The sequence below is a fragment of the Musca autumnalis genome, unplaced genomic scaffold, assembly GCF_047663935.1.
Source record: "Musca autumnalis isolate F117 unplaced genomic scaffold, ASM4766393v1 scaffold_5, whole genome shotgun sequence".
NCBI lineage: Eukaryota > Metazoa > Arthropoda > Insecta > Diptera > Muscidae > Musca > Musca autumnalis.
In genome coordinates this window covers 101,120,158-101,132,877 of record NW_027412088.1, presented here as the reverse complement: position 1 = coordinate 101,132,877, position 12,720 = coordinate 101,120,158, and the positions used below count along the sequence as shown (strand labels likewise).

General features: G+C 37.2%; 2 protein-coding genes across 2 annotated transcripts in view; both read left to right on the top strand.

Annotated features, from left to right (window-relative positions):
* Nucleotides 1–12,720, top strand: part of LOC141405769 (uncharacterized) — a 546,509-nt gene that overhangs the window by 376,720 nt on the left and 157,069 nt on the right. The gene's annotated exons all lie outside the window — the stretch shown is intronic.
* The window catches only part of LOC141405136 (uncharacterized), a 45,337-nt gene that overhangs the window by 29,952 nt on the left and 2,665 nt on the right, over nucleotides 1–12,720 (top strand). The window lies entirely within an intron of this gene.

The following is a 12,720-nucleotide window of genomic DNA, read 5'->3' as shown; positions in this document are numbered from 1 at the left end:
TACGTATTTTCGTTCAGTTTCTTATACCCATCCGAAAGCCACTATTTTTTTTAATATGTAAGATTTTCATGAGATGCAAAATCACTTTCCTATTTTGTCCTACGTTCTCATATTTCCTCTTTTGTTTGGTAAACGCTCTCAACTTTGTTCTCGTTTTCTTTGGAATTGTCTCATCGTCTCACCATCACATTGACACAATATCAACAAACCACAACACAAGCCCCACCATGTATGTATTTACTTAGCTGGTCCATTACAGAACATTTGTTCCATAAGCCGAACAAAGACAAGATCTCCAATTCTCTCTATTTGTTGCTTTGCTTTTTGGAACACCGGGCCTTGTCATCTCTTCTTCCACTTGTTTGCTCCATCGAAGCCTTGGCCTGCCAGTTCTGCGTGCACCTACATGTGGGACGTGTTTATACGCCTTTTTAGCGGGTTCATCATCGCTCATTCTTAGCACATGGCCTAGCCAACGCAATCGTTGCATCTCGATGCGTTTATCTATACTGGTTTCGTTATATAGCAGATACAGCTCGTGGTTCATACGACGTCGATAGTCACCGTCAACGTAGATTGCTCCGTAGATCTTTCGAAGAATTTTTCTCTCAAACACACCAAGCACTGCCAGGCTTCGGAACCATACATTAGCACGGGTAGTATCAGTGTTTTTTAGAGCGTTATTTTGGTTTGACGAGATGTGGCTTTGTTTTTAAACTTCTTACTTAAAGCAAAGTAGCATCTGTTGGTCAATACAATTCTTCTTTTTTTCACAACTGATGTTATTAGATGTGCTATAAATTATAAGAGCCAACTTCAACTGTTGGTCCGAACTCTATGGACGCATTGCGCCTCGACACCATCAACTTGGTCTTCTCGCCGTTTACCATCAGACCCACTTTAGCAGATTCTCCTTCGACCTTCATAAAGGTATCAGTTACTTAATTTACTGATCGACCCATGATGTCATATCATCAGCATAACCATGTAACATGTGGCTATTGGTGTATATTGTGCCATTTCCAGGAGGATGTTGAATAAATCACACGAAATGCTGTCTCCTTGCCTGAAACCTCTTTTGGTACAAAGCTCTTCGAAGAGATTCTTTCCTATTTTAACTGAGGATCGAGTGTCAGTTAAAGTCATTTTACAAAGCCGAATTAGCTTTGCGGAGATACGAAATTCAGACATGGGCTGGAATACCTTTGAACGTAAGCAGGTTTATAATCGACAAAAAGATGGTGGGTGACGATCTGCATCTCGTCCTTTCTAGGATTTTCCGCAGGTTAAATATCTGGGCTATGGTGGACTTGGCAGGTCTAAAGCCGCATTTGTATTGCCCAATTATTTCGTTGACCATAGGCTTTAGTCGTTCGCATAATATCCCTGACATTATCTTGTAGGCAATAGGGAGAAGACTTATGTCCCTGTAGTTGCAGCATACAGTCTTATATCCTTTCCTGTGGGCGGGACACAGTATGCTCAGGTTCCAATCGTCGGGTACGCGTTCTTCCTTCCAGACGAATACATCTGACACATACACCTTATCAGTATGTCGCCTCCGGTTATGAACAGCTCGGCTGGTAAGCCATCGGCTCCTGCTGCCTTATTATTCTTCAGCCGGATTATTGCTGTCTTTACCTCATCGTGGCCGGGTGGTATACATTCAATACCATCTTCGGGGATTGGATCTGTGGTATCTTCGTCGACTTCGTTACTATTGGATACCTACACTTTGCAAAAATGCTCTTTCCATATCCTTATCACACTATCTGTATACCTGTTACCAAATTACATGGTTGGTCCTCTTCCTGTTCTTTGCAGGAAGATGTGCTGTACCAAAGCCATCAGTTTGATGTTTCACTCTTTGGTAGAACGTTCTGGCTCCTATACATCTCGATTTTTACACTCTACCGCTTTTCCATTTCTCTCTTTATCCTGCGGAAAAGACGTTTCTCCTCTTTCCTTTTCTCCCGATACCTCTCTCGTGCGCTACGCGTTGCTACTGATTGTAAAGTAGCCTTATGTGCCGCATTGTTTTCTTGGGTAGCAGCACGACACTCCTGGTCATGCCATGGATTCCTTGGTGAAGGTCTCTGGTATCTAAGTATGGATTTTGCGGTTGTTTGCATGGAGTGGGCAATATTTTGCCATTGTGCTGATATGTTATTGGGACGAGAAGAGCTTTGATTAAGCGATTGGGCTAGTTGAGTGGAATATGCTGTGTCTATCTGTTGTGATTGCAGCTTACCGATGTCTAACTTCCGAGTTGTGTCTCTTCGTACTTTATTTGCAACGTTTAGAGGGTACGTACCTTTGCTGCAACAAGGTAGTGGCCCAAGTCTATGTTTGCACCTCGAAACGATCGTACATCCAACATGCTCGATGCATGTCTTCCATCTACCACAACGTGATCAATTCGATTTCTTGTTCTTTGATCTGGCGACAGCCAGGTGCCCTTATGAATATCGATATGCTTAAATCTGGTACTGCTACCTACCATGACTCTTTGCTGCTGCGAAGTCTATCAGCCTCATTCCATTGTTAGATGTTTCACTATGGAGACTGAAGGCAGATAAGGCTAATGTTGAAGAATTTTGCCTTTATCCGTATTGTAGCAAGTCTTTCATTCACTGGTGTGAAGCTGGAGATCAGATGTTTTAATCTCCGACCAACTACAAATCCGCAACCAAACTCATGCTTTGTGTCATGGCAGCTATAATACGGTACGTCACCTTTAGGTGTTGTTGTGACGCTTTTCCCATTCCATCGTATTTCCTATATGGCAGTAATGTCGGCCTTATACTTTTCAAGTACATCTGCCAATGCGTAAACTGCACCTTTTTCTATAAATAGTGCGAACATTCCAGGTGCAGATTCGCAGATCATGGACCTTAAAACGTTTGCGAGAGTCGAAAACTTTAGAGTAGGGCTGCTCATACAACTACAAATATATTTTGTTATTGTGTTGGTTTTGAAACACAAACATTTTGATAGTTTCCCAACATACCATTCAGTCTGATTTTATAAAATTTACGAAAAACAACTCGTATAAATACATTCCACAATTACACGGATAAGCTAATAGTTAGCATACACATTCATTATTTTCAAGAGAATCAAGTTTCGTTTATTCTCCAGTGGCTACACACGAATTTATAATTCAAATATGATGTTTTGTTCGGTTTTGTTTGGTTTTTTGGGTTGTCTTGTGTAATGGAAATATTGTTTGTATTGAAAATTTTAATTTCAAAAACAAAAGCTCTCTTTTTCAGTTGTGTGAGTGAGCAAATTAACACACACCGACAGCAGAAGTGCGCCCTTTGAGCAGCCCTACTTTAGAGGGGGTTGTTTTTCTTCTCTTTTGATTTTTCATAGTAAGTTGCTTTTTTCTAAGGTAGAGTTACTAACCCGGCGCCAAACCCAAGTTTTTAACGTTCTTATAGGTGAACGCGCGGCAGATTTTAGCTCAGTTCCTTTAACAGTTGTTAAAGGCCGCTACCCCAGGCGACACCACGGGGAGGTCAGTGTCCACTTTAGATGACAGAGGGACCAAGATAAATCCTGGACTTTGCCATGTTAAAGCCGGTCAGGATCGTTCCTTGGTATCTTTTATCCCCTACGTTACCCAACATGTATGTACACATGGTTCACAACAACTGCAGATGAAATCATGGAAATCATTAGAAGAAACGGTAAATTACAATAATACAAAATATAAAAGTATTAATAAAATGCAGCAAAATTTGTCTCTGGTTTGGTTGGTGGTGGTGGTTGTTTGTTAGTCAATAAAAACAAAACTACTCGCCAAAATTTTTTTTTCAATCTCTCAGAAGAAACCAAATTTGAACCTTGACAAGACTTTATGAACACTATTCCATACAGTATTTTTTCTGTGTAGGTGGAATTCAGGATGAAACAGGGAGTTCTCCAAGGTTGGGTGATATCTCCGGAACTGTTTAACATCTACCTTTCCTGTATGTCACTCCCTACATATGGCATTGAGATTGTAACGCATGCGGATGTTCCAAGTTCCTTCCCTGATGTTTGTGAAAAGCTGAACTCCTGTTTGATGGTTGAAATATTTTATTTAGTATTCGATGGGCGTATAAAACAGACGAGAATTGTTGGTATAGGTCCCGGTTAGCATATAGCCCCATTGAACGTTACCTTCCGATTTTCGGTATTTTGAAGGTTATCAAACCAAAATGTCTTAAATTTGGTATTTAGTCTTCGTTGGAGTTACATTATTTTCTTCCAGAAATTTCTCGGTACTTGTCCACGTCTTAATACATCCCACACAGAATAATAAATAAAAATAAATAAATGTTTTAGCCTCATCAATTAACCAAAATGACTGAAATTAGTTATATAGTTTTTGCTAGGGTTTTATCATAGTCCCCATATATGTAAGTGACCACCCCAATTAAGCTTTTTGAAGATTTTAGTAAAAAATTTTTTGCCATATAACTGATTGGAATTTTGTGCTCCCAGAAGATAGAAAACTTACTCGCAAAAAAACTATCCATACATACGCAGGTTTGAGGGGCTAGACTCATGTACCGATATTTCATAATGTTATGCATTTCGAGGGTTTCTTGTCAAATTAGCGAACTGAGATTGCTATAATTTGTTATTGCGTGTTGTCAGAGGATACAAAAGCTCGTTTCCGAAAACTGTAAATATTGGTCCATGTTTTGGAAAGAACTACCATGACGGCTTTTATGACCTCTTTTAAAGGGATTGCTGCATTTACTTTCTGAAGTGGAATTAACTCAGTATTTTTGACTCCCAATACAATAAGGCTTAACATGAAGGAAGAAGAACACAGTTCGTGGTGGAGGGTAAAAAAAGATTGGACCGACCGAACTTTACCCTATTCTTAACTTCAAACAAGCAATCGAACATAAATTTATAAGTATGTATAGATGTACATACCTACACAATCTGAACTGAAAATAACAACTCTATAGAAATTGTTTGTTATTTGCTCTTTAATTTGTGATCCTTAGCATGATATCAAATGTCTGTCCATAGAGTACGAGAGCAAAGTAAACCTTCTCGGCAGTGTCTCAGAGGACGTCTGACGTAAAAGCAAAAGTATAGGAAAATAAAAATAAAGTTGTTATTTTTATTAGGGGGTATTGATTTTCAGAATGCAACAACACATTTTAATGATTCGCATTTCTTGGCTTAGAAGATAATGTAATGAAATCTGATTAAAGTCTATACTCTCTCAAAAACGAGGAAAGTAACAAAAATTAAATCGCCATAAAATCATTAATGAGGATATGACATGAAAGTCATAGTTAAAGATTAACAAAATTGAGGGAGGAGTAAGTATTAGAAGGGAACTAAGCGTTATTCGATGCCGACAAGTAATGCCCATGAATATGCATGCATCAACGGTGACTTTTATTGGTAGGTGGTAATAATCATGGTTTCTGTCAAGGCGGTTATGGTCTTTTGAGTATATTTGTTTTCTTGTGCTGTGCGTGCTAAATATGTCGTCTTTTTCCTCTGCCTATTCCTCTGTTTCCCCTGTGTTTTTAATAATGAACGATTAATTTATGTTTGCCATATTTATGACTCATAAAATGAAAGTGTAATGGAGATAGCATTGTAAATCTTTCTGTTCATAGTCAGAAAAAAAAATACATTTCCAAGAACTGGATTGCTGCACAGGAGAAACCTTTAGCCTTATAACTATATCGTCGAATCTCTGAAAACTGAATTTCGTCTATAAATATGTTAAAAAATAACAGTAACTTCTTATAGCTTTCCTTGTTGATGCAAGTTTGTGTCTTCGGTCTTTTGTTTTCCGTATTAGACTGAACTTTAAACTGAAACAAGAAAGAAAAAACAATTTCCTTCTTGCTTCCATTATTCTCTTTCATAGAAATTCCTGCAACAATGTTTGATAATTTCCACCTAAATCACACATGTTATGCTATGAAGACACTCTCCAATCCTTTCTACATTTTATCTGCTAAGGTTCTTTAATTCCCTTGCGCTATCTCTCTCCCTCTAATTTGTACAACCAACGGCCTGCTTGCAACTAACCCTACGTTAATAATACAATTTATTTTATTGTTTTTTATTTAAAGATGGCAATGTAAACGTGACTCATGTCTTACCAACGGAACACCGTCAAAGCCAGTTGGCGCATTGCCGACCAGATAGATGCAACTAGTCACTCAGACAGTCAGTCAATGCATAAATTGTGAAAATATTGTATAATCCTAACAAACGTTCACATGTTCCACAGCCATGGGCCATCATTTTTGTATAAAACTGTTTACAATCGCAATTTGTGAATTTGTTGGCAATGAAAACGGCTGCGGCTCCAGTTAACAAATGATAAACAAATCATTGCATTTGCACGCCCGAACACAAGAAAAACTAAATGGCAAAAAGTGACCTGTGGAGTTCTGAAGAAAAGATCGCTTAAAGTGTTAGCAATCAAATGGAAGAGAAAAGTCTTCCACAGGTTTTGGTGTTTTGCTTGTGTTAGCTAAGTGCTGATGATGTAGCTGTGTAACTTTACATAAATCCGTGGAGGAGTTTCAATAGTTTCCGCCTATGATGACTACCTGTGTAGTATTTGAATGCTTTTTATGCATTGCATATAATTTACATAATAATTGAAAAGGAAAGGACCAGCCAAATAAAAAATAAATTTAAGCATGTCGTTTGTACTTCAGACAATAAACTCTGAGTTTTAATATTAGTCTGCACAAAGAAGTACAATTAAGTCAGAATAGGCCCGTCGTGCGCTCTAGTCTGAAGGAAGTTTTATTTACTTTATAGAAATTCTGTGCCCCGAAAAATGCCTTTAGTCCTTAAACTAGGTTGCCCTACTTTGGTTGAGTTCTTGTATTGTGCCGTTTCCCAGGTGTAGGGTTCTTAGGGTTGGTTTTCCAACGTTTTGCCGACTTCTCCGCATGCTCTACATTCACTTTTTTCTACATAATATTTTGTGCAGTTGCGCTTAGCTCTAGGTGTCCCGTAAGGATGCACTGCAAATTAGATTGAAATCGTGATGGAGAAGGGTATTTGGGATAGGTAATTCGACTTTCTAATAATAGATTAATTGACGTTTTGAAGTCAAAAACTTAAAAGTCGTAGTCGACTTTTGACTGGAGGGAAAATCGCCTAATCGATTATCTTGTGATCGATTTTCGGTTTTGGCCATAGCTTTTAGTGTACTTTGACGGTTTTACAGTTTTCTGATAGCTACAAAGTCATATGTGCAAATTTTCAAAGAAAACTCTAAAATTATATTCGATTTTCTGCGGCTATTAAAAAGTCGAAAGCCGAGTTTTAGGACATCTGAAAAAATCGCCAGGCCGAAAAATTGCATTTTTGGTTTTAGGCCAAAATTGAAAAGTCGAAAAATCGATTATTGCTTTTCATTACCTATCCCTAAAGGGGTATAGTCGGCCCCACCCCACTTTGATCATTTTCCTTATTGGTTTCACATTGCATTTTTGTCAGCTTGTTATTCAGAACTACTTTCAGGTATTAAACTGTCCTAAAAATTTCGTATTATACAGGAAACCTGGCTTCTCGAAAGACTCTATTTTCATTTTCTTAGTGAAATTCCGTTTCCGTTTTTTGGGGTTAACTTTTAGACCCCTTGGTCTGGCCGAAGTATAAGTTATTTTAACAGTTGTTTCGTGCAAATTTGGATTATTTCCCCGTCGAAGTGTTTTCACGTCGTCTGCAAAGCAGGTGGGCTAAAATCCTTCGTCGGTTAAAGCAATTATTTTATTATTTACTAGCAAAATGCCCGTTTCAAAAATTACATCCCTATATCAAAAACTATATCGCAATACCTACAGCTCTATCTGCCTTCTAAAACCAAATTTAATGAATTTCCAAAACATCCTCCTTATCTCCACTCTATACCCCAACTGCTATCCTAATACCGAATTTCACAATTTCAGCTCTACCTCTTATTGTACGTATATCCACAATGACATCCATAACTCAAACTTACACACCAACAGCAAATATAGTACCAAATTTCCGAATTCCATATACAACATTTAGTACCATTTAATTCTTTTCATACGAAAGTACAAATTTCAATGACTAACTCAATCCTCCACTCAAATTGTACCAAAGTACTTTTCATACCCGTAAATGAATTTCCAAAACTACTTCAATCCTACCCTCCACCAGTAACCTTAACACCAAATTTCAGGTTTCCAGAAATATCCCTTCAATCAATTCCAAATTGTACCAAATTTACTACCATTTAGTACTTTTCGTACCCATAAGTACGAAATTCCCCCTCAGTAATGCTGGCGAAATTTCCTGAGTATTTAAGCCGTGAAAAACTTCTCTAAAAGTGGTGTCGTAAGACACGCCGTTCGGACTCGGCAATAAAAAGTAGGTCCCATATCATTGAGCCAATATGAATCGGCGTGCACTCATTGATATGAGAGAAGTCTCCCTTGTCCCATCTGGGATGTTTGTGGAACAATTATTATTATTATTATTAAGTACGAATTTCCAAAACAACCTCAATCCTACACTCTAACAGTAATCTTAATTCCAAATTTCAGGATACCGGCTCTTGTCGTTCACCCAAATCCAAATTGTACCAAATATAGTACCATTTAGTACTTTCCGTATTCATAAGTACGAATTTCCAAAACAACCTCAATCCTATACTCCAACAGTAATGTTAATTCCAAATTTCAGGATTCCAACTCTATCCGTTCACCCAAATCGAAATTGTACTAAATTTAGTACCATTTTGTACTTTCTGTACCCAATTCCAAATTGTACCAAATTTACTACCATTGAGTACTTTTCGTACACATAAGTACAAATTTTCAAAACTACCCCATATCTCAATCCTACACTGCAACAGTAGTCTTAATCCCAAATTTCAGGTTTCCAGCTAATTCCGTTAGTACTTTTCGTTCACATAATTTACGAATTTCTAAACCAATCTCAAGCCTACACTCCAACAGTAATCTTAATTCCAAATTTCAGTTTCGAACTCTATCCGTTCACCCAAATCCAAGTTGTACTAAATTTAGTACACAGTACGAATTTCCAAAACTACCCCCATATCTCAATCCTATACTCCGTCACTAACCTTAATTCCAAATTTCAGGTTTCTAGCTCTATCCTTTCACCCAAATCCAAATTGTACTAAATTTAGTACCATTTAGTACTTTTCGTACACATGAGTACGAATTTCCTAAACCATTTCCTTTTATAAACACCACTTCCCAACCTTCATTTACATACCAAATTCCAAGTTTCTAGCTATATCCGTTCACAATATACAACTGGTACTAAATTTTGTAAGTTTTAGTACATTTCGTACACTTAGAGGTCGAATTTCCAAAAACTCTTACGTACATCTTTCTAACTCTCCATCAGTTACCCTCATTCCAAATTTCAGAATACTTGCTATTCCCGTTTGCCTAATACAAAGGGTACCATATTTAGTACACTTTAGTTCTTTTCGTAACCTTCTAGGTCGAATTTCCAAAAATCCAGCCTTATCTCACCCCTACACACCAACAACAACCCACAGTCAAAATGTCAGCTTTCTAGCTTAAGCGGTTTCGTCTGGGCGATGATATGCCAGTCATTCACTCACTCAGTCATCACTAAGCTCTTTTATATGTATAGATGGTATTAACCCACAGGATAGATGATAAGATCTACCCTGTAGAGTTGCTTGGTCAACTTATTATATTGTCTTGCAGCGCGGAGGTTATCCGCCTATTTCTCAGCATATGGTTTATCCAGTTCCTTACGACTCGGCCAAACTGAAAGTCGTCTGAAAATGACCTTTTTGGAAGCGCATTCAATGTCAATGCAGACAGCATGGGTTAAGGACAACATGGGTCAGCTTCGCCACTGGTGTGCCCTCTACAGCGCCGATTTTATTAATGCTACATAAAGATGGTTAAAGGGAAAGTTCCCTTGGAGGATCTTTTTGCAGCATCAAAAAATCGGTAACCGTGCGCTTCATTGTCTTGAGTAGGAATGATTTTAAGCTTTCGGGGCGATAATATTTTCACCTAACTTGCTTTGCAAGGTTTGGGAATAATGCTAGCCTTGCTTCTTGTCAGGCAATGGGAGTATACATGAATTTCAAGCAGTTGTAAAAATGTCCGAAAATCCAAAACTTAATCCTCTTCACCCTGAAGTAGGGCCGAGAAAATCTGGCCTAGTGTGTATGTTGAGAAATTCATGAATTTTGTTGTATTCCTTTGATATTGTTTGGTGTCTCCTTTGATATTGTTTGGTGTCCCGCTCTTTTGCGTTTTCCCCCATTGTAAAGACTTCGGACCTCTTTGCCCTTATTACGAATTTCCCCTGTCATCTAGGGTTTAAGTTTTAATAGTGTTTCCGTTGTTAACTTTTCTGTCTATATCCCCTGTGTGTAGGAATTCTTCATTTTCTTGTCCTAGTCTTTCTCTTACTTGCTTTTCAAACTTAGCCCAATTAGTTTTGAATAGCCTCGATATTCAAACCGAAAATACCTATGACCAGATTAGGAGTGGTCCGCTGAGACCCCCCACTCATGTAACTCATTTATCCGATTCTCTGAACACATTGTTACGAGTATATTGCTCCCTAATTCTGTTAACGTGTTAATTCTGCTAATTCTGTTTGCGTGTTTACAATATTAAAAATATTGGAAATATTCAACTGCACTCTATTTCGTAGTGATTGGTTCTGCTTAAACATTCGTAACTAAGCCCCTGACAACTGCACCCTTTTCCTAATTAGTTTCGCGATACTCTAGCTTATTTTATCTACCACCTTGTGGACATCCTCATATGGCTCATTTTCATATGCCTTTATATTAGGGTAAGGACCTATTCATTCATTGCAATGGCGTTACTTAGGAACCGTAATCGTTTTAATTATACAGTACCGCCCGCGCATCTTCTTTCGAAGATGGTTTTCAAGATACTAAGTAGATGTATGCACTTAATTTATCTGTTACGGAATTAGGTTTGAACTTAATCCCGTCTATACGTTGTTTCATTCCCCGATGCGATGTGTACCAAATAAAACGAGGGTTCGTTTTAGATTACGATTTTACAATGCTTAATTGATGTAATTCACTTATTCATGCATGACTTTATCTCTCTACTAGCACACAGCTAACTCTAGTACAGTCAAGATCATCCAACAACATATCGCCCATTTACTCAAAGAGTGACATATCTCAAAATTCCAACTTAAAAAGATTATAACACAAAAAATAAAATAACTACTTGGATCATATTTTGCAAACAGCTAGTCAGATATCAGTGCTAAATTTCTGTGCAAGATCAAGCATGATTTGAAGTGTTTTAGTGCTTCACAAGTTCAAAAACTTTTTCGTTGAATTATGCCAAACCCGTAGTAAATGAGCTGTAACTCGTTGAGTTTTAGAGATATGAGCATAAAAATTTGACACAAGATAAGCAAAGACATAAAGTAATAAAGACCTGACAAAATGCATGCAACAAAAAAATGTTTACGAAACTTTGTATAGAAACATTACCCTTAACAGGTTGCAGTTAATTCAAAATCGCAACCAAGGAGGAACATTTCATGCAATGGTATCAGAAACGAAATTTATGAATTCAAGGATCTATTCAAGAATAATTCCATGTCAATTGGATCGGTAAATTCGGTTAAATACGTAAAAATGTATAAAAGAAAAAAATGTTATATCACCATATCGTAACATAACATTATGTTAAATTCAAAAGCCATTCACTGAAGAATGATAGCAAAAGAAATGTCTTATCTTGTTGTATTTATGTCTTTGAGATAAGGTAGAAATCGTAGAAAAAATAGAAATTGCCAACTCAGAAAACGAATTATGTGAGTTATGCCAGGAAGAAAAAATTTTTCTCTGATGGCTCTTTTTTTAATTGATAAATTTTTCTTTGTTATGTATTTTATGGGAAGATTGTAATTCCAAATGTTTCTAATGATTTTCACTGTTATCATTTTGTAGTTATACTAGAACAATGTAAACTTTGTGTACGAATATCTTGAGTCCATCAGCACTAGCTTGAATTATTATTTGTTGCATTTATATTTAAAATATTCAGATACACACAAAAGTTGGTTGTTCTGCGAAGGGAAATTTGTTTCCGACATTTCGATCCGAATTCGTACCGAAATCGGAAGAAAAACATTGGTATATTCGACGGGAAATTTACTTCCGACGTTCTCTCCTAAATAGGAACGTCGTCTGAACGATTTCCTCTACGAAAAATCATATAAAAATCGGAACAAAATCTGAACTATTTTGCTTCCGAAATTGTTCAGATGTGTCTTACATCCGACATTTGGTCCGCTGGACCCATACACGTTAAACAACGGCTGACAAAGCTGTCATTTGAATTCGTTATTCTCTGTTGTTACGACAACGTGCAGGCGTTGACATCAAGGCAACAACTGAATGCACAAAACAAATACCGAGAGAAAGAGAGAATTCAACAGATCAATTACTCAGTAGACAGTGTTATTGAGACTAAACGATAATTTCATGATTGCAGTAAACTCCAAACAATAGTTGTTGTTGCAAAACTTATACAAATAAACTAAATGCTTAATAAAAAAAATTCATTACAATTAAAATCCTTAAATTTAAATTAACTTAAATCAATCAGTTATATTCGTAGCAACATGTCTACCCGTTCTAATGTTACAGAATTTGAAACAGGAAAAAAC